The sequence below is a fragment of the Antechinus flavipes genome, chromosome X (genome assembly GCF_016432865.1).
Source record: "Antechinus flavipes isolate AdamAnt ecotype Samford, QLD, Australia chromosome X, AdamAnt_v2, whole genome shotgun sequence".
NCBI classification, from domain to species: Eukaryota; Metazoa; Chordata; class Mammalia; order Dasyuromorphia; family Dasyuridae; genus Antechinus; species Antechinus flavipes.
The window spans coordinates 44,745,088-44,768,329 of NC_067404.1; positions in this window are offsets into that span (position 1 = coordinate 44,745,088).

Here is a 23,242-nt window from a genome sequence, read left to right on the forward strand (position 1 = left end):
GAAATACACAGAGGAGCAGCACCTGGAGCCCTGGGGAGGCAAACGGAGCAGCCCCCCTCCTGAAAAACGGTCCATGTCATACCTCGAACATGCAAAGAGTGCTACTCACCCAATGTTAGTATGACATGAGCTGGGAGCTCGGAGTCAAACAGGGAGAATTTGCTGCAGCTAGACATCACCACTCACTCTGGCTTGCTCCTCACAAATCACTCTTGTGGTCTGTGGCCATGAAAGAGAGGGAAATTAAGTGGCCTACCTCGGCATTGGACACCCAACTTTGGCCTTCGAGGAACCAAATTGGGCACCGAGAGTGAGGCACGATGGAAATGGCAAGATGGCATCCTTGGGACTGAGGACCTGAGATGCTGTTTGGGAGAGAGGCCACATGCACAGGAAATGTCTACAGCGCCATCATGGAGGCAAGGGCCTCTGTTTCTAACCGAGGTCTCGCCTGCTACAGTGGAAACCTATCTCCTCTCATCTGTTCCTCTGGAGGGGAGTGCTGGAAATGGACCATTTCCCCTGACTTACCTGCAGAAGAAGGAGAACCCTTCCTCACTTCCAGGTTGCAAGTGTGACTGAGTCATCTTTGTCTCCTCCCACGCTGCACAGGCTCATCTCCCCTCCCTCCTCTTCCCACCCCCTCTCCCTGCTCCCTCCCCTCAGCCCTCCCAGCCTTGGAGATTTTACTGCAGAAATTTCTAGAACCCATCCCCTCCTACACCCTAGCCCAATCCCCCATTGCTTCTTTGGCCGGATCACCTGGAGTATTTTCCCAACTGCTCTCTCTGTCTCTGATCTCTCCTACTTTCCAATCCAGCTGCCAAAACGAGCTTCCTCATTTTGACGCCCGTGGGTGGCTTGCCATTGTCCATCCAATTAAATAGAGAGTCCTTGGCCTGGCGTGCAAGGCCAGCCCTCCCCGTGCCACGATCCACTTCTCACCTATCTTTCTGACATATCCCAAATGGATCCACCAAGCCCCAAACCCATGATCTCCATTTCCCCTTCTCTGCCAATCAGAAGCAAGTTTTCCCTCATCTCAGCTATCTGATAGAGTGGAAAGGGCACCAGGGCTAAAGCCACAGGAGCTGGGTTCAAATTCTGCTTCTGAGGATCACCACTTGCAATATCCTGTACCTACTCATTTTCCCCCTCCCTCTGCAAAAAAAAAGAGAGAGTTGGACTTAGGCTGAGGTTCCTGTGAACTCTAGATTTATGCTCCTGGACCTCAGTTTCCACCTCTGGATAACGAGGGAGGCCAGCCTAGATGGCCTCTGAAGTCCCTTCCGCAGCTCCCACAAATTCTGTGATCCATAAAGCTCTCTTGACACTTCCAAATCCCACAGGAAATCAGTGATCTCTGTGTGGACAGCTTTCCCACCTCACCCTCACTAGATTACATCCTCGATGAGGAAAGGGGCAATATCTCCCTCATCTCTTTATCCCCGTCCCCTGGCATAATGCTTTGCAAATGAAACTGCCTGATACATGTCTGTTTGAATTGGATTCTAGCACACAGTAGTTGTGCAATGGATTCCTAAAGCCCCGCCCCTGCTGCCAAGGCCCACTTCTGGCGATGGTGCAGGGGGCCCCTTTTTGAGCTGCAAACAGAATATGAAATAAGCTCTGAGTCAAGACCGTGCCAGACATCCCCTCCCCCTCCCGCCCCCCCTCCCGCCCCCACCCCCATCATCATGCCAGAGAATGTTGCAAAAAGGAGACACTGATAGGCAATTTCCCCCCAATGGTTTGATAATCCATGCACAAAAAGGAACCAGAGAAGGTAAGGAATTGGCAGAATCTCAGCTTACAGCCCCCTCCCCTCCCTGAATGTTCTCCAGTACAGGCTCTAATTTTCTGCCAATGGCTGACCCTTTTCAAAATAAATGCATGTATTATGTCAATAATACACCACAAACACATATACACACATCACCTTTAGATCACATCCTCAGACTGCAAAAAAAAAAAAAAAAAAAAAACCAAAAACACCAAACAAACAAACAAACAAAAAAAACACAAAAACAACAAAACCTAAAACCAAAACCAACCAGGAAAATACTTTTCCAGCTGGCTAGTACTGAACTGAGGAAGAAATAAGGAAATAATAAACCGAAGTTCCCTAGAAAAAGGAACCCTTCATCTCTCTAAAATCAAGGATCTCAAAATGGAGCTTATGATGAGCTAATAGACTTCAACAGGAGCATACGCAGTTAGTGGGAAAAGCACTATCTCTAGCGTCACATGCCACTTGTCTGAGTCGTGGCTGTGTTACCAGGCAGATCACTCCATCCAACTGCGTGTCGCTTTCCTGGATAAATCTAGAGTCTTTATTAGGACTTGCTTAAAAGATTTAATTGATGTCACAGAATCACAACATTTTCTAGCTACTTCCCCTAGGCCAATGTTTCTCAACCTTATTTAGCCATATTTCAGTTCAACAAACATTTTCAATGTCTCTAAACATACTGAGTACCTCCTAGGCTAAAGGGGAGGGGGGTGAGTTAGGAGAAAAATAGAGGAAATTAAGCTTATTTTCATAGCAAAAAGCACCCCATGTATTTTGAAACATGCATAATTTCATATTTTCACATATCACCATCATTCTTCACACTGCAGGGGGACACTCAGGCTCTTCAGAACATACAGTTTGAAAAATCCTGATCTAATTTATCTACAGATGAGGAAACTGAGGCACAGAAATGGCATAGGATTCCCAAGCCAGGGAGGGGCCCAAATCCAATTTTTTTGGCTACCTAGTCGAATGGGAGACCTTTCTTCTAAATGCCAGACAATTGACAATTCTAGTCCAAGCCTTTAAAGCAACATGAAACAAAGGGGGCTGCCCTTATTGCTAGTGGTGTTAGCATCAGGAGATCTCTGTGGCCCTGTCTAGGCTCTCCCACGTTCTCGGAACCTCATTTTCTCTTCTGTAAAATGAAGCATCTGTGATGTTTCAGGTCATTTCCATCTCTGACACTGTGTTCTATATGCTAAGGTCTTCCCTGGCTGTTAGATTCTGTTGTTCAAGGTCCCTCCCAGCTGTGACAGTCTCTGGTGCAAGGTCTCTTCCAGTTCTGACAGTCTGTTCTACATTCTAATCCCCTTCCCAGCTCGTATGGTGTCTGAAACAGGGCAGAGCTAGGGGCCTTGGATGTCAGCCCTCACTAACGGGGAGACCCTATTCCAGTCCCTCATCCTGTCAGGGGCTGGGTCCTCTCCTCTGGAAAATTAGGGACTGAAGTAGACAATCAGTCTTCTGGATCTGAATGTAGAATGTTCTTAGGCTGAAGAACAGCTCAAGCTTCCTCACTGCCCCCCAGATAGGGCTGCCCCCCCAACAAACCTGCAAAGGAGGGGACTTTTGCCTCAGGAGGCCAATCCTTGCAGCCCTTGCCCCCTCCTCCTCTCCTGCGTCACACTGCAGCTGGGCGTAGCTCCTAAACTGGGGTAAACTAGTCCCAGCTAAGGGGAGGGGGTGGGAGGGGGAGGAGGGGAGGGCCAAGAGGTGCATGAGGGTGTGGCTCTTCCCTGATGGATTTGCACCACATTGGGAAAAAACCCTTCAAAGACCAAGGAGATGCAGTCTGCTATATGAACTGCGTCACAGGGCTACTGGGGGGCTGGCTAGCTAAATGGGGGGGAGGGAGGCAGGGGAGGGCTTGTTTGTGATGAATTGAGATTTGAGGGACAGGTTTTCTCTCAGGGACTCTTCGAATCCTAGCACATCCCTTAGCCTCCAGCCCTGTGTGTGTGTGTGTGTGTGTGTGTGTGTGTGTGTGTCTTAATATGACTGCGTAGAAGGAATGGGGGGGGGGGGAGGTGGAGCTGGGCTAGAGGGGCAGGGGAAAATGGCTACCAATCTTGGTCCTGGCTCTTATTAGCTGCGCAACCAAGAATAAGCTGCTTCCCTTTCTCAGTGCCTCGGCTTCCTCATTTGTAAAATGGGGAGGGGGATCAGATGATCTCTAAACTCTGACACTCAGGTATTCTCAATCAACAAGCATTGGTTAAATGTGCCAAACACTGGGCTCAGCTCTGGAGAATGGGGAGGGGGGGACAAAAAAACTGGCTTTTAATCCTGTTTCTTATTAGCTTCATAACCATGATCAAATACCGTCTGTCTCCGTGCCTCGATTTCCTGATTTGTAAAATGAGCGGGTGGGACCAGACGATCTCTAAATTCTGAGAGTCCATTTTTTTTTGGGGGGGGGAGAAAATTGGCTTTTAAATCAGGCTTTGCCTTTTTTTAACTGCGTGTCAGTGCCTGTCCCAGTGCCTCAGTTTCCTCATTTATAACATGAGAAGGTGGGGCCGGATGATCTCTAAATTCTGAAAATTAGGTATTCTCAATCAACAAACGTTGATTAAATGTGCCGGGCACTGTGCTAAACTCTGGGGAATTAGGGGGAGAGCGATTTCGGGGGAGGGGGGCACAGGAAGCTCTGCTTCTTTTTAACTGCGTCATCATGATCAAGTCCCTTCTGCATCTCAATGCCTCGATTTCCTCATTTAAAAAATAGGACGGTGAGACCAGATGATCTCTTACGATCTAAAAATCTTTTTTTTTTGGGGGGGGGGACCACAAAATTAGCTTTTGGTGCAGTTTTTAGCTGTGCAACCAAGAGCAAATCCCTTCCTCTTCTCACTGCCTCAGTTTCCTCATCTATAAAATAAGAGACGTGGGAACTAGATGATCTCAGCCACATCCCTTTACTTCTGAGCCTCAGTTTCCCCCTGTGTCAAATGGGACCAGTGATTTTTATGCTAGTTACCCCTCCAGGGCTGCTTTGAGCATGAAAGACAATAACATACATGAAAGCAATTTGCAAAGCAAAATATACCATACCAAGGTTAGAATTTTTTCATTTTCTTTTTTTTTTTTCATTTCAATAACACCAGCAAATATACCTCAAAATGGGCCTTTTCTTCCCCTTCCCCTTCCCCTTCCCCTCCTTTTGACCAGAGGCTCAATCCACTTCCTCAGCGCCTGAGGAAGGGTCAGCAAGACCAAGTCTCCCTCCCCCCTCGCCCCCCCCTCATCCCAGGGTGCTTGGTTCTCAAATTCTGAAGAGAGGTTTGTCCTGTCAGAGAGAAATCCCAGTGGCTAGCCAGAAGCTAACACTGAAGAGGTGAGCTGGGGGATGGGACCTCAGCTCCCACCCCTTGAACCCCAATAATCGCCCTCTACCTCCCACCATGCTGATCATCTGGGGGACCCCTGAAAACCAAGCACCCCACATCATCTTTAGCAACCATTGCTCTTCAGCACCAAAACAAGCTCCTGGCTCAAATCGACCCCACCCCTCCCTCCCTCCCCCCTCCCATCCGTCGCGTCCACACCAGCACTCACATAGTACCTTTCCACTGACGTCTCCCTCAGCTCCCTCACTTTCCTTCCACCCAAATGGGATCTACTCCCCCCAAAGCCCCCCCCCCACTGATTTGTCTAGCATTAGACCATAGGATCTAGAGCTAGAAAGGATTTTAGTGATCATTTAGTCCAATCCTCAATATTTTGAGGTTGAAAAAAAGGAAGGGGGGGGGGCTGGCCCTACAGTCAGTCTGTGACAGAGCTGAGACTAGAGGCGACGACATTTTCTGACCATCCTAGATCTTAGCCCCCTCGCATCCCGTGGCCCCCGCCGGGCACGGCACACGGGGGGAGGGGGGAGGGCGAGACCCTTTCTCCTCCACTGATTCTATTCTATATAAAGAACACTAAGACGATCTTACAGCCAGCCTTGGCAACAGGTGCTCCTCACTCCTCCAACAGTCCTCTCTAGTGCGCATCAATGCAAGAGCCCAAATCCGAACCCAGAGTCTCCAACATCGCCGCCAAGAGCTCCTCCACAATTGCCCCCCCTCCTCACCCCCTCCCCCCCCCGCAAAGCTCATAAATAACAGCAGCCGCTCCAAATGTGAACAAACACCAGGAGCAAATCTGACTCTCCCCCTACCCAGTCCTAGCCTCAGAAACTGTCAAATTGCCCCAATCTGTTTTCTGATGCCCTGGGTTCGAGTCTTTACTCTGCCACTTACCGTGCGACTCGAGGCCCGTCTTCTATACGCAACACCTCAGCTTCCCCCTCACACGCACACAAAAAGAGGGGGACGGTCTAGACCATCTCTAAAATTGCCCTTCTCTCTAGAACCTACAAAACGGTCCCCCATAACTCTTACAAAGGGCTCGCTAGCCCCCCCCCCAAAAAAAAAATTCGCCGATCTGCCTCGAAATCCCCTCTTTCTACCCCGACGCGTTCCAGGGCTGGATTCCATGGAAAAGCCATAGCCCCCAGCCCTGCGTGTCCCCAAAGGCCACGGGGGAGTCTGATTTCGCCATCTCATCCCACATCACTAGGATGCCCCCCACCCCGCTAGCACTCCCTGCGCCAAAACTGAGCAGCCTGGGGAGGAGGGAATAAAAGAAAAAACTCATTACCTTCGGGCGAAAGACCCGACAAGCGAACCTTGTCAAACGTTAAGGAATTTAAAAGAAAAGGCAATCTTTAAGCTTTTCTCGGTCTCGGCTGCCCCCAGCCTCAGCCCTTGCCCTGGGACAAGCAGCTTCAACTAGGAGCGAGGGAGAGAAAAAGCGCAAGCCCAACACTAAGCTTTCTCCACCAGCACCGACGGCAGTGGAGAAAGGCGGGAAGCAACAGGGGAGAGGGAGCGATCGGAGGAGGTGGAGAAGGGGGGAATGGGGAGCGGAGAGGGTTGGGGAACAGCGCGGGGGGGGGGGCAGCAGCAGAGAGCCGAGGGCAGCGGAAGGCAGGTTGGCAGGGGACCGAGGGGAGGTAAATAAATGGCAGGATACGAAAGGGGCGTTAGGGCAGGGGAAAGGAGCGCCGCGGGGCGCCGGAGGGCGCCGGGGGGCGCCGAGGGAAGATGGAGAGGCTCGGGCTGGCTCAGGAGAGGCTTGACCGTCGTCCGGAGCGAAGCGCGAGTGCCTACCGGAGCGAAGCGCGTGAGAACCAAAGCTCCAGACGGTGTGGGTGGGGGCGTGGGGGCTCTTGCTGATTGGCTGGGAGCTCCTCCGGTCCCGCCCAGCCCCTCCCGTCCCCCCTTTGGGGGGCGCAGGGGGCGGGGCTTCTCTTGCTTGGGCTGCGGCTTTGGAGCCATCCCGCCCCCTCCCTCGCCCCCTCAGCCCCCCCCGCCCGCCGCAGCTCCCGCACCCCCAGTGCCTGGTGCTCAGCGCTCTTTTGGGGGGGGCGGGAAGGGGGTACGAAAAGGGGGGAGTAGGAGAAGCGGTAGCGGGGCCGCAGGAACCGAGAGCCTGCTTCTGGCCCCGGCCCCGGCTTGCGCTTCTCCAGCTACCCCTCACGATACGCTCGGGCCGCTCGTGCCGCCGCCGTTTTTCTCGGAGAGGCTCATTTGGCCGCTGTTTATGCCTCTGGTGCCGTTCCCGCCGCCGGTGCCGATGCAGCTCCCCAGAAAGCCCAACTTTGCAGCCCCCCGCCACCCCCCCCCCAGACACACTTGCCGGTAACGGCAGCTTTAGGTGCGAGGCGGCGGGAACGACCCCAGAAGCACCAAGGGCGGCCAGATGAGCCTCTCCGGGAAAAACGGCGACTAGGGCACGATCGGCTAAGAGGGATGCGGCTCCGAGAGAGGTGGTGGTGGCGGCGGCGACGGCGGCGGCGGCGGCACGAGCTCCTTCGGGACCCCGGCAGCATCAGGCTGGCGGCAACGGCGGCGGCGGGAGCGGACACCTGCCGCCGCCGCCGCCGCCGATCGCGCCACTCAACAGGTCCCCGCCGGGGTCGAGAAGTTGCCCAAGTAGCCCCCTCCCCGGTGCCCCCCGCCGGAGCCGCGACCGACGGGTCCCCTCCCGGTTCCCCTTCCCCTCCCGAGGCCCCTTGCGGGCCCGCAGACCTTTGCCGGGGCTCTGCAGCGAACGAGCGCTGGCTGGAAGGCGAAGGAGTCTCTTCCCAATTCCGGAGCGGCCGCCTCGGAGCTGTCTCCCCCGGTAAAGGAGGGGATTGGCGGTATGATCTTCCCCCAGCCCTGCTCTGCCGCCCAGAGAGGAGGGAGTGTGTGTGTGGGGGGACAACTTCTCTAGTTCGCAATCCCAAGCCAGCTGCGTTCGGAGACTGTGCGGGCTGGGAATGCTCTTTCCCGGGCACACACCGAGAGCTTCAAAGGGGAGAAACTTCATTTTTCCAGGAAAGGCAGTTCTGGGGAATAGCTCATTCCTTGGTGATGAAGCGCTACTTGGTGTGTATCCGTGTTTCTGCACCGTCTGCATGCCCAAATGCCGCCAGCCTCTAAGCAGGGGGACAGCTTGGGGATCTCCAAGCAGCATGACGAAGGGATTTTGCTGCTGGTTTAGGGGGATTTGGATTTGGTTTGGGGTTTTTGACTGCATTAAGTTCGATTTCGGAGTTTTTAGACTTGTCTATGAGACCTAGCCCTCTCTGAGGGGAAATCATGCCGACTGGGGTCCGAGATGACATCCGGGCTGCATTTTACGAGACGTCGGATTGGCGAGCCCGGGAGCAGGGGCCCGCTGGCCACATCTGCGACTGGCTACCTGTAGGAATCCGGGGCCCAAGCTAAAGCTCCCGGGGCTCCTCTCTCCCTCCTGCGAGATGCCGGCCTCCATCTCCAAGGTCCCTCCCGGCTCCAACATCTCCCGTTCCGGGATCCTAAGGCTACTCGGATAATCTAATCTCTGAAGGAGCCGACGTTTTCCTTACGGCGCTACCCTCACCCGAGATTTTTTTTTTAGTTAGTGTTTTTTTCATTCGTCTTGATATCATGTTTTTCTATCAGCCTTATTTCAGTACATCTGCCACCCTTCCCCTATCCAGCAAAGCCTCCTCATAATAAGGAATAAAACAAAACAAAATAAAACAAAATAAAACAAAACAAAACAAAAAGGGACAAAATTCAGGAAAACTAACCAAAAATATCAACAGTCTGACATTACAAGCCATGTTCCACACCCACGGTCCCTTCCCCCTCCTCACCCCCCCAACCTCTGCAGAGGAGGGAGGCTGGTGCATTTTCGCAAATCTTCCCTTTTATTACCCAGATAGGTATTAATGGCCACTTCCCTTCCTTTCCCTTTCCTTCTTTTGTTTTCTTTTTAATTTTTATTGCCATCTTTTCTTTTTTTTTCCCCCGATCAGCTTGTTTTTCGACCTATAGCCCTTCCTCTACCCAGTAAGCCATCCCCCTTGTAAGGAAAAAAAAAAATTATTTGGAAGAAAGAAAAATGGCAGTCCGAGAAAACTGACAACCATGTTAACCGGTCTGAAATTACAGGCAATGTTTCCCACCCCTAGTCCCTCACCACTGCAAGAAGGGAGGGAGCTCGCTTTCCGTTTTTTCTAGGGTCAAGTTTAGTCCCCATGGCCATTCGTCCTGCCTCCCCCCCCCCCTTTTTTTTTTACTTCTTACGTTTGTTTTTTTGTTTTGCTATAATTTCTTTTCTTTCTTTCTTTTTTCTTTTTAACATCACCGTCATTTCCTAATAGATCCCTCCACCTACCCAGTATCCCTTGTAAGGAAAAATAAAAAAAGAAAGATAAAAGGCAGTTCAGCAAAGCCAACCAAAACATATTCAGTGTGACGTTACAGACAGTGTTCCTCACCTATGGTCCCCCACCTCAGCCCCGGAGGGAAGGAGGGAGATGGATTTCTCAGATTTTCTCAAGAGTCAACGTTGATCCCAATAACCATTTCCTCCCTTTTCCTTTTCTTTTTGATTTTCATTGCTATCTTTTCTTTCTTATATATCTTCCTTTCCAAATATATTCCCCCTCCTTACCTAATAAGCCATCTCTTGTAAGAAAAAAAAGACACAAAATGAAGAAAAACAGTTCAGTAAAGCTAACTAGCATAACAATTGACTCTGGCAGTATACACAGCATTACATACCCATAGTCCCCCACTCACCCACTCACATCCTCGAATACTTCTATAAGAAAACTCTAAGTTGATGACTTACCCCTTAGCTGTAATCTAAAAGAGAGGCAGAATGCTGAAATGGGATAGAAGTTAGAGAAGGGAATTGAATCCCCAAAGGGCTTTCCAGAACTCCAGCCATCCTCTTTACCAGAGCTTGGGGGTGGGGAGGAAGTGAGAATCACTGGCCTTCAAAAAAATTCTTAGAAAGAGGGAGAGAAGATTGCTCAGGACAGAGGAAGGCTTGCAGAGGTGCCTTCAGCACATCCCCCAGTCTTCTAAAACTGATTTCCAAATCACCCCCTGCAATCAGGGCCCAATGAGCTAGGTCAAAGGGTCTGGGTTCAAGTTTCAGCTCCATTCTACCTGTGTGATTATAAGCTCTTTGAGGGCAGGGGCTATCTTTTACCTTTTTGTGTGTGTATTCTCCCTGCTTAGCATAGTGCCTTTCATACAGTAGGTGCTTAATAAATTTTTTTTTGACTTTCTGACTGAGAAGGTCAGTTTCCTCACCTGTGAAATGAGGCAGTGGAGCCAGAGTCTCTATGGAGCCTGCTAACTGGGAAGCCTTCCCTCCGTGGAAGTACTCCGAGAGCAGACCGTGGCTCTGGGATTATCGGAGAGAGAATAGCTGTTTTTCTATGCGGTTCACTCTCCTCCCTCCCTCTCGCGTCCTTTCAAATGCTGTGATTTGATGAGTTTGAGAGCCAACCTACCTCTGAGACGATGGGGGCAAATTCAGAACTCACGTGAGACTGACACGAAATACCCCGTCCCAGCGTGAGCTCTGCCACTCGTCGAACCCCCACCTGTGAAAAAGCAGACTCACTACCCTGGGCCTTGGTTCCCAGCCACCTCTGTAAACTAGCTGGCCTCCCTCAGAGGACAGATGTGCCAGACGTGCTTGGTAATCGACCTGGGGTTGGAGAACTCTCGAGGGACTGTAAAGGAAAAAGTCAGTCTAGGGCAACAGGGCTCCCCATCCAGTTCCCCCGAAAGGTTGAGAAAATGCACCTCCCTCTTTTTTTCTGAAGAGGTGGGGGTCCATGGGGAAGGGACATTGAATATCCTGTCAAACTCAGCCGATGTGCTGATTAATTCTGCTGGACGGTTTCTTCTTTTTGCTCTTATTCTTTATTATACTGGGCTTGATGGGCATGGGAAGGGGGAGGAAATGTGCAAACAAAAAGGTTTCGAGACAATTTCAAAAGAAGAAAGAAAATGGTATCTGGGACCAAGGTTGATGCTAGCAAAGATGCTCTCTCCTTTCTTTGAAGAGGTGGGGGGCTGTGGGTTGGAAACATAGCATATGTTATCGGATTCATTTTCCTGAATTACTTTTTTTCCACTTTCTTTTTTATTCTTTTTAACAAAGGATGGTTTTGCAAGAAATAAAGAATAAAGCATGTTTGGAAATAAAGTCAAAACAGAAGACATTGATGCATTTTTGGAAAAAGAAACCAAAATGGCCATTGGAAGGGGGACTAGCTACCAGCTAAGGGAGTCAAGGGGTACAGAGTACGACCTCAGCTAAGCTAGTTAACATTTCTGGGTCTCAATTTCTTTATTTGTAAAATGAGAGGGTTGGACTAGATGACCTCAGAAGCATCAGATGTTATAGTGGAGAGAGAACTGGGACTGGAGGAGTGAAGACCTGAGTTCAAATGCAGCCTCAGACATTTACTGGCTGTGTGATCCTGGTCAAGCTATTTAACATCTGTCTGCCTCAGTTTCGTCCATTATAAAACAGCACCCTACCTCCCTTTTGATTGTTGTAAGGATCTAATGAAATGATATTTGCAAAGAACTTAGCACAGTGCTTGGCACATAGCAGGGGCTTTAAAAATGCTTGCTGTCATCCTCCCAGCTCTAGATCTATGATCCCATGATTCCATGAGTGGGAACTAGAGACCAGTCTAAGACAGTGTGCTGTCGTGGTCATCTCTCTAAAGATGAACTAACACAATTTCTTCCACAAATTCATTTGTTTACTCTCTTGCTTGTGCTATGTGTGTATGGGGGTGGGGGGCTTCTCCCAAGGGAAGGGACAGATAAAGCACAAACTTACCTTTACAATGTCTCATCCACGGACAGGACCTCTGATGAAGGTCATTTCTTATGGGTCATCACTTATAGGTCATTCTTGGAGACCATTTCTTATGAGTCAATATGTTCTTCTGTTAAGTTCATTCTCCCTCATTCCCCGTTAGTCCCCCACTTTGTCTACTTCAGTGCCCACAGCCCTGGGACAAGAAGGATGAACTGATGAGGCTGGGGATATGTTTCCTCAAGTGGAGATGTGATGGGGCAAAGGAAAGCCAAACTAAGTGCTAAGAGAAATGTAGGAAAGGCATGCAATTTTCACTTTCAGTTGGGAGGAGGTGAAAAGAAAGGATCCGGGAAGGCCTCAGAGAGGTGGTGACCTCCCCTGGAGGAATACCAAGGGGGCCATGTAGCAACCTAGCAAAAAACAACTAAGAAGTCTACTGTGCCCTAATTTCTCAGTCTGAGATGATGGGAACTTCAGGGGAAAGTAACTACTCCACCTCAGGTTCTGTGACTGAAAAAGGGAAGAAAAGGCAGTCTGACCTACATCCTGGCTTTGGGGAGAGTAGATTTCTAAAAGTGGATCTAAATTTCTGCAGGACATTAGGGGAAAGAGATGAGAAGTTCTGAAGAAAAAAACCGGAAACAATTCTGATGGGAGAAAAAATGGGAGGGCACAATATAAGAAGACCAATGTGTGTAATTACCAATCTTGGCCCCAGAGCAAAAAAGAAGAAATGCATTTCCTTCCTTTCCTTGAAAAGGTGGAGGACTATGGAGACATAATGGTACATACATATATATACTGTCATCATCAGACATGTTTGATGCATCAGTTGGAATGGAAGAGGCACTAAAGGCCTTGAGAAAGGCAAATAGGAGGAGGCTGTAACTGGTAAATTGTAGTGAGAGTAGATTTGATCATTATACTCTGTTAAAATAATACTATTAAAGAGATGAACATTTAGAAAGGAAAATAGTGATTATCAAGAGCCAAGAATAGCCTGTCAAAGCGTGCATACCCTTTGATCTAGCAGTGTTACTACTGGGCTTATATCCCAAAGAGATACTAAAGAAGGGAAAGGGACCTGTATGTGCCAAAATGTTGGGGCAGCCGTTTGTAGTGGCCAGAAACTGGAAACTGAGCGGATGCTCATCAGTTGGAGAATGGTTGAATAAATTGTGGTATATGAATGTTATGAAATATTATTGTTCTCTAAGAAATGACTAACAGGATGATTTCAGAAAGGCCTGGAGACACTTACATGAACTGATTCTGAGTGAAGTGAGCAGAACCAGGAGATCATTATATACTTCAATATGATTATCAATTCTGATCAAGAGATGAACCAAATCAGTTCCAATAGAGCAGGAATGAATTGAACCAGCTACACCCAGCGAAAGAACTCTGGGAAATGAGTGTGAACCACTACATCGAATTCCCAATCCCTCTATTTTTGTCCGCCTGCACTTTTGATTTCCTTCACAGGATAATTGTACATTATTTCAAAGTCTGACTCTTTTTGTACAGCAAAATAACTGTATGGACATGTATGTATATATATATATATATATATATATGTATATATATATATATATATATATAGTATTTAACTTCTACTTTAACATATGTAACATGTATTGGTCTACCTGTCATCTGGGGGAGGGAGTAGGGGGGAAGGAGGGGGAAAATTGGAACAAAAGGTTTGGCAATAGTCAATGTTGAAAAATTACCCATGCATATAACTTGTAAAAAGCTATAAAAAAAAAAGAGCCAAGAATAGGTCATGCTATACGCTATACTGACTATTCTCCTTTTGGTAAGGGAACAAAGTAAATATCGTTTATGGAGATTTCAGAAAGGCATTGGAAAACCCAGTAAGGTCATTCCCATGAAGAATATGGAGATATGTGGGCTAGATGAAAATATAATGTAGTAAGGAAGATATGAAAGTGCTTGAATGATTGGTGAAAAGTCCGTAATGGGAAGCCATAGGGCTTTGGCCTTGACCCTGTTCCAACCAATCATTATCTGTTGATTTGCATGAAGCTGCAGCAGAGACTCTTGCCAGTTTGGAAGACAACATGAAGTTGCAGGGATTAAGCTAGCACTCTGAACGACAGAGTTGATCAAAATAGAAAAAAATCTCACTAGAATAATGGACTCGGTCTAAGAAGGTGAAATAATGATGAATAATAAGTTTTATATTCAGATAAAAATAAATCGTTTGGGCACAGGGTGAGGACAGCGAGGCTGGTTAGAATTCATGTCGAAAAGAAGAAAAATCCCAGGTTTTAGTGGACTGTAAGCTCAAAATACGTTGAAGATGGCACTCCCCAAAAGCAAACCAAGGCTTCATTATGACCCGAATTCAGAAGGCAGATAGCCCCGAGGTAGCCTGCCTGGTCATGAAGCACGTCTGGAGTCTTGTGCTCAGTTCTAAGCAATACTTCCTAGAAGGGCTGCCTTTAGATAGGAATGAACAGAATGGTCATGAAAGCTCAATGGAAGGAATTGGGGCTTTTTATCTTGGAGAAGAAAAGGCTAGGAGCTTGAAGAGAATGGATTCCAGCCCAATGTAAGGAAAGACCCCTTGATAATTGAGCAACATCAAAATAAATTGGGCTGCCTTTGGAGATGGTGAGTTCCCTGTCACTGGAAGTATTTGAGCAGAGTCTAGATGATCTCTGTTGTTTTCATTTTTTGGTTTGTTGGGTTTTTTGGTTTTGGGGTTTTCTTTTGGTTTTGGTGAGACAATTGGGGTTAAGTGACTTGCCTGGGGTCATCTAGCTAGTAAGTGTCTGAGGTTAGATTTGGACTCAGGTCCTCCTATCTCCAGGGCTGGTGCTCCATCCGCTGCAGCACCACCTAGCACTGCCCCACCAAAGATGCTGAAGAAGGGATTCCTAGTCAGGTAGTGACTGAATCCACCAGTCTCTGGGGTCCCTTCTGATCCCAATAATCCGTGGGTCTGTGTCAGCTACCATTTTCATTATTACTTACTCCTGTGTGGGGGGGAAGAATAACCTCTCTTGGTGCTGGCTTGCCTAGAATCTCTGCCAGCCAGTGAAGCCAGAGGAAGGACTCTTGGGATCTGATCTGCAGACTCAAAACTCGGCCTGTCTGGGATCTGGGAGCTCATTTTGCCCATTCTTCCCTCGAAAGCAGATAAGTCTTTTTTGTTGCTGTTGAGTTCTCCCCTAACAGAATCTGCTCTGGGCCTCAGATCTAGGCCAGAATGGAATGAGAGTCTTCTCCACAACGTCCCTAAGAGGCAGGAACCTGACCGCAGCATGCAGTGTGACACAGAGGATTGTAATTAGAATCAAGGGATCTGAGTGTGAATCGTGGCTCTCCAGCTTACCACTATATGTGACCTTTGGCAAGTCTGCCAACTTATCCGGCCCTCATTTTCCTCATCTGTAAAGCAAGAAGGGTGGCTCTAGGCCATCCAAGTCACTCCCTTCCAGCTCCGGACCGTGAACAACGATCTTCCAAGGAGGGAAAAAATCCTCCTCTTGGGTGCTTGGAGAAGAAAGAAAGGGGAACAGCCCCACTGAGGTTATGGAGGAACTAGAAGTCTCCACCGTGGGTGGGGGGAAGGAAAGGAGAGAAGTGAAGTGTTCCATATTTTCAGCTTTCCACATTGCCAGGGCTGAAGAGGAAATGAGGCTAGAAGAGGGTGCAAGACTCTATGGGGGCCTGGAAAGGCAGGAGCAAGGAAATCAGAATGGTATTCCCAATTTCCAGATCCACAAACTGCCAGGGGGTTTAAAAGGTCACTGATTGGCAGCAATCAGCACTTACTGAGGGACCAACCTCGAGCATTGTGGGAGTGTGGATGAAGAATTTAGGCTGGACAGCTTAATATCTACTGCCACTGCTGGCACGTGTCTTACCTGGAGTACTATGGCAAATTATGGGTTTAGACAGCCTTTTGACTAATTACTCTGTGTGATCTTGGGCAAGTCACTTCACCCCAACTGTCTTACCAAAAAAAAAAAAAAAAAACCAACAACCGATCACAGAGGATCTTCTTCCAGGTGAATTCAGGCTGCGATAGTCACCAAGGGCCAAATTAAGAGAAAAGTTAGAGAAGGACAACAGTCTTTGGGGGGACTGTAGAAGGGGGAGATGGAGGCACCTTTTGTGGCTCTGGGTGGTACTGCAGCTCTACCCTATGATCTGCTTTGTTCTACTTTGGAGGCAAGTCTAAAACAAGAAGTGAAAGCTCTGGCAGGTCCTAGCCACTGGTCTCCTTTTCATCCCAAAAGACTGTAAAGTTCATCGTGGTAGATCCCAAATTGCTCTTGCCTGTGATCTGGAAGAAGTCGAACAGCAGGAAAGAAGTCTGTAGTGAAGGGCCCCAGGATCTGGTCTTGATCCCATGCCAGCCAATGATCATTTTCCTCAATCATTTGGATGAAGCTGTCTAGAGGGTGTTCTCGCCAGGTTTGCGGATGATCTGAAGCTGGATAGAGGGGACAATTCACATGCTGTCTGACAGAATCGGGACCTAAAAACCAGGTCTTAGCCTAGTTAAATCGGGAGAGGATCCACTAAACTGGGTTGGCCACAGGGTGATGATGAAGGGTCTCAATAAGTCTCAAAGACATCATCATCACCATAACTAACACTTATGTGGTACTTACTATGTACCAGGCAGTGTGCTAAGCACTTTATAAATATGATCTCTGTTCTTATCCCCATTTTACAGGTGAGGAAACTGAGACAAACAGCAGTTGAGTGACTTGCCAAAGGTTAAACATCTAGTAAGTGTCTAAGGTCACATTTGAAGTCAAGGCTTCCTAACTTCTCCCTAGGAAGAGAGTGTGATCTGCGGCTGTCCAAGGAATGTTGCTCCCCTGTTCCCCCCACTACTGCGATTCCAGATCCTTGAAGTATAGTAGTAAGTGCCAGCTAGCACTGACTGGCAAGTGGGGTGCCCATTAGAATGTCCCAGCTAGGGGGATGTCAGAGCTAAAGAAGTCCAATTTCCTCCTTTTACAGAGGAAGAAACTCAGGTTAAGGGGAATGAAATGACTTGCCAAAGTCATGCTGCCTTATCTCCTCTTCCTTCTCTACTGAATCACATTTCGTGGAAGTACGGGTAAGAATAGGGTAGGAAGATGGGGCAGGCATCTCCAAAGCACAATACCCATGGTAGGCTCTACTTTGGAGGCAATACAGCCTTTGTGGATAGGGTGCTGGACTCAGAGGCAGAAAGAGCTGAGTTCAAGTCTAGCCTCAGACACTTCCTAGCTGTGTGGCACTGAGCAAATAACAATCTCTCAGGGCCTCAATTTCCTCATCTGTAAAACGTAGGAGGTTAGATTCAATGACCTCTAAAGTCTCCTGTAGCTCTGTCTATGGTTCTGGGAGCCCTAGCCCCAAGGACTCTGGGTAAAAAATAAAGGTCACTTTGTCTTGGAGCAATCTCAATCGATTCATGAACTAACCTTTCTTCCTCGGCCAATGTGCTCTGCCATCCAATCCTGGGATACAGATGATCTGCTGCTGTCAAATATCTACCGCCTCAAATCATCCCTCTGCCAAGCGCTGACAACGACTTACCTGAGTCAGAAAATCATGACGAGGGGAGGGAATGTCAGATCCTGTGGTGTGGACCCTGAACTGAAAAAGATCTGACTTCAAATCTGCCTCAGATATTTCCCAGCTATGTGACTCTCCTCAGGTCACTGAATTTTGGTCTGCCTCGGTTTTTTCCTCTGTAAAATAATATAATAACACCTGCTTCCCAGAGTTATTGTGAGAATTAAATGAGATAATAAGTGTTAAGCGCTTAGCACAATATCTGGCACATAGTATTATGTGACTGTTAGTTGTTGTTTTGCTTTGGAAGCCTTGATGAGGAGCTATAAAAATGCTAGCTATTAAGACCGATAGTGGCGCTGCAGTGGATAGGGCACTGGGCCTACAGTCAGGAAAACTTGAGTTCAAATCCAACCTCAGATGACTGAGGCCAGTTTCAATGATCTTGTGATGAAGAGAGCATCTGCACCCAGAGAGAGGACTGTGGGAACTGAGCGTGGATCACAACATAGCATTCTCACTCTTTTTGATGTTGTTTGCTTGTATTTTGTTTTCTTACTCATTTACTTTCCTTTTTGATCTGATTTTTCTTATGCAGCAAGAGAACTGGATAAATGTTTCTACATATTGGATTTAACTTAGATTTACACATGTATAACAATAGTGGATTGCTTGCCCTCTAGGTGAGGGGGTGGGGGAAGGAGGAGAAAATCTGATACGCAAGGCTACATAAGGGTCAATGTTGAAAAATTATCTGTGCATGTTTTGAAAATAAAAAGCTTTAATAAAAAAAATCCAGCCTCAGACACTTGCTAGATGTGTAACTTTCAGCAAGTTATTTAACCTGTTTGCCTCAGTTTCCTCATCTGTAAAATGTGAATAATAATGGCACCTACCTCCCAGGGTTGTTGTGAGGTTCAAAAGAGATGACATTTCTGCCATAGTCACTTTCCAGTCTCAGCTATTGCCCATCTTTCAGGCAGAGCCAGCCTGTGTGGAGGAAGCGTGCTACCTTGTGGGGTTGGAAAATTGCAGAAGCTCCCTGCTGGTCAAAAACTCTCCCCTACTAGCCCATCCCCACTCTGGAGATTCCCACCATTAAAGTCACTTCTCATGGGGAAAGATACTGAAGACTCCAATTAAAATGCTGTGTTATCTTAGAGACTTAGCTCTTGAACGTAGCGACGCTACTCCAGTTACCTAGCAGAGGCTAAGGCCTGGAAAAGATGGGAGCTGGGAAATTGCATCCTATGTATCTTCATCCGAAAACTCTCCCTGCCTTAGGAAGCCAAGGCCATCCTCCACTCCCTCTGCAGCACCTCCCTCCAAATCTGCTCTCAGGAAAGGATTATAAAAACGTACATTCACATAGAAAAGCTAAAGACTGATAACGGCTTACTGTGGCGCCCATCAGAGACGAATCCATATTTTAACAGGGGATAAAGCCAAAAGCTGAAGGGATGAGTCACAGACTCTTAGAACTGGAATATTGAAAGGGACCTTAGAAGACCTCGAGTCCAACCTTTCTCTCAATTCAGGGACCTCCCCCCCAATCCAACCCTCCTTCAGTGTCTCTGATAGACAATTACCCAGAATGACAGAATTGCATAATTGGGAGGCATCCTGGAGGGCATCTGGTCCAACCAGTCCCATCAGAATTCGAAAGCAGCCAGGATATGTTTATACGGCCTCCTCTTGGAGACCTCCATTGATGGGGAGCCCATGAGTAGTCCTCACTTTGGGGTCTTTTCCTAACACTAGTGTGATATCTGCCTTGATGGAGCTTCCCCTCTTTGCTCTCATGCTGCCATCTGGGGCCAAGGAGAACAGGGCTGACCCCTCTCCCGAATGACAGCCTTTAGACAATTGGAGACTGCTACCATACTCTGCTGGCTTTTCTTCTCCAACCTCAATGTCACTAGTTCCTTCAACCTTCATGTAGCATGATCTGAACTTCCTCTTCCCCTTGCTGGCTGCCTCTTTCTGGATGCTCTCCAGCTTGGCTCGGCCTCTCCTAAGATATGGCAACAAGAGCTGGATGCGCTACTCCAGCTTTAGTCTGAGCAGGATAGAGTAAGAGAACGGGACTCCCATAGCCCTAGTCCTGGCCACTGTATATCCAGCCTCCAAGTTACAGGCCTATGCTTCAAAATAGTCCAGTTAGCCATTCCCTGTCAGAATCCCTGCCCACAGCCACTGCTCTGGGGGCCACATCAAAAACACAGTTTTCAGTTTGAAGAAAATCTGGGGGTTCATAAGCATGGGAAGGTAAGGGGTTAGAAAAAAGTGGTGAAAATCAAGCCTGGGGCAGACTCCAGTCAGGGAGCAATGGGGAACGGGACTAAGGAAATCGTAAATAACTGATAAATTCCTGAAATTCTCTGGGTAACGATTACAAAGACATTCCACTTGATTTCAGGAAAGACTTCTCAACAGTCAGAGCTGCCCCCAAAGAAGAATGCGCTGGAAATGAGTGGCCCATCCCCTGACGCTATTCAAAGGAAGTCTGGATGCCAATTTTCCAGGGATTCTTTAGAGGGGACTTCTCTTTAGGTACTGTTTGGACTAGAGTCAATCTTTGTGTCCTGCTCTCCTTTTAGCAATCTGCTGCCTAAGCCTGGGCTCCCTCTCTCAGAGTAGTGTTTTTAAATAAAATGCATAGGGTTCCACAAGAACCCAATTCTGTTTAAAAAATTTTTTTTCTAAAGTATTTTTTTTTGTTTTTGTTTTGTTTTATTTTTCTAATATTTTTAAAACAAGCTCATCATCCTTCCGGTTTAAAGCACTGGACTAGATTCTCTCTGTATATGTAGTGACAGCAAAGCCCCCCCCCCCCCAGTATCTTCCCCTACAGTATCTGAAACTTCTCATTTCATGTTGTCATGCTGATAACTTTGGAAGGAATTCCAGGGCTAGCTGGGTCTTGAATTTACTCTTCACTCAATAGATATACAGATGAAGTATAGATTTTATTGAAAGATCATTAGGACAACTTTAATGGTTTGTTTGTAAATCACTAGAAGTTTTGAAGTAGGTAATTTAATCCCTCCAATTACATTTTCGATTTGATCTCTATATTCCTTTATCTAATCAATATTCATTGAGTACTTCCTATAAGAGGCCTTGTATATTCAGGAGAGGGGTATGAAGGCAAATAAAATGAGGTAGAAGGGGCTTATGGGGGAATCATCTGGGAACCACTCTGCCATATTTCTAAATATTTCTATTTGAAAATATCTTTCTGCTCCCAGACACTGGGCTGGAATCCTAAGACACAGGCCATTGCAATAGCAGCCTTGGAACTGAAAATGGCCCTCAAGATAACCAACTCCAAACCTCTCAGATTACAAAGGAGGAAACTGAGGTCCAGACAGAGGAGGGGGCTCCTCGAGTTAACAAACAGCCAGATCTTCTGCCTCCAAAGCCAGTGGGCAAAAAACACTTTGCAAACGGTGAAGCAGTCTATCAACTGCAGGCTACCACCGACCGTAGCTTCAGATCGCATCAGCTTTGCCAGCAGCTCGCTCACAGGGCTGTATGCTCCCAAAAATCTTAGCGATTCCAACAGCAGCCTCTTAACCATCAGCCAGTGGCCAGGGGCTGATTAGAGCTGAGGAGGGGAGGATGGAAGGGAGGCTTCAGTACCAGAACCTTCCTGATGCTTTTGAAATCGTATCATGCCTATGAAGTCTGGGGGGGAGGAAAGAACAGGGCCTTGGCTGGGTGGGGAAAGAACTGAGGACAGTGCAGGAGCTTGGGGTATCTGGCAGAAGGGGAGCTCTGAAAGGAAGGAAGAAGCAGGAGGTGCCAAATCTAGGCTCTGCCAAGACCCCATTTTTGCTAAGGGCTGGCCCTGTTCTCTCCACCCGGCTGTCCAATGAATATCATCAAGCCTGAGAGGGGGTATTGTGTGGGCAGTGTGATAAGATTTGGGGGGCATTTTAAGTCAGAAAGGCCAGTTATTAAGGCATGAAGGGCTGTGATCTATGTTGGTGGAGTGCCCACCCACACTAGAGAAACCCCAGCTCTTTTCAAGTATTCAGCATATTGGATAAACATGATTATTCGTCCTAATAATAACAAGCTACCATAAGGGGACAAAACTCCCGATCTACTGTCCGTGGGCCTCGGGATTCGAGTGATACCTCCAAGGCCAGAGCTGGCTTGGTACTGAGCCAGCCATCCTTTCTCACCCTTGCCTTTGGATTCAAGGCTATTTGGCTCAACTGGATAGTCTGGAGGGCCAGCCTGGGGTCAGGGTTAGCGCCCACTCTGGGGCCTAGGGTAGGGGATCATTGTCATTGTTCTGAGTATAGACCCCACAGGAATGGCATTGGGCTGTTGGGTCTGCACTAAGAATAAGCTGTGCCCATCAAAAATAGACACTTAGTTCCCACTGGGGCATGGGTTTGAGCTTTGGGCTGCTTTGGACAGTGGGATTACATACTGTAGTGTCATTACCTGCTTAAAGAATTTCCTTCTTTACAGCTATCTACCCTTCCCCCCCCCCCTCTAACTCCTGTATGTATGACTTCTGGGGGGACCTTACCCAGGGCTACAGGCTTAAATCACCAGCTCCAAACAGTTGCTCTGTTTCTGGGAAAATGGGATTTCCTTGTGAAGCCCCACCTCATCTGTTCATAGTATTACCATAGATAAAGTGAGTTTATACCCTGACCTAAAGGTCCTGGGTAATATAAATAGAAGGCTTCCCATCATTCTGTGGTCAAGGTCAAGAGATCACTTTGAAGCTAACAGATCCTTGGGAAGAAATATCCCTTTCCCTAAATTACTGCAGATTACATTGTAGACCCCCCCCCCAGTTTCCTATAAAGGTTATTGGATATAAAAGTGGGCTTCAGAAATGAGACTTTAGAGGCAGCTAGGTGGCAAAATGGATAGAGCATCAGCTCTGGAGTCAGTAAGACCTGAGTTCAAAGCCAGCCTCAGATACTTACTGTGACTCTGAACTTAACCCCTGATTAACTCCTAAAATTAAAAGAAGGAAATGAGACTTTGAGAAGTGACTCCATGAAATTAATGACTTCTCTGACATTCAGGGCAAGCTGGTAACCAGCTCTGAGAGAAGGATTAGAGATGAAAAGGAGCTTTTGAAAGAGATTGGCAACAGAAAACATTGGATCGAAGATGGAAGGTGTTCAATGAAGACGTAGATATGAGTACATGAACTGAGTGGAAGGAGATGAACTCAAGACCTTGAGAGAATAGTTGGCTTGGCCATGAGAGTGGACCTGGTGAAGACATGTTGAGAGGAAGAGAGAACTTTCAGATTAGAATTCAATGGGATTAGTAGAGGTCAGTTTGAACCTACACAGGGATTACAACTCAAACCTAGCAAGAAAAGATAAAGGAAGCATCTTTTAGGGTTCGAGGAAGAATGAGTGAGCAGTTAGTCAGCCTCGGAGTGAAATGGGGCGGGAGTGACTGTTAAATCAAATCAGGCTGGATTAAGAAAAATTACTGTATACTTTCTTATATACAGTTTACACATTGGTATCCCTTCACCCTAGAGTTAGTTAATTTGAACATGAATAGACCCTCTAAGCTGGGAGGGTTTCCAGAAAGCAGAAAGGAGCAAACACCCTTTACCTCCTGCTATCCACAAAGCAGTGAGGCAATGTGCTGAGTACTTACCTGGGTCACCAGCTGGGGTCACCAACTCTTCCATCCACATCCGGCTGGGCAAGCTGGCTGCTTTTTAGGTAA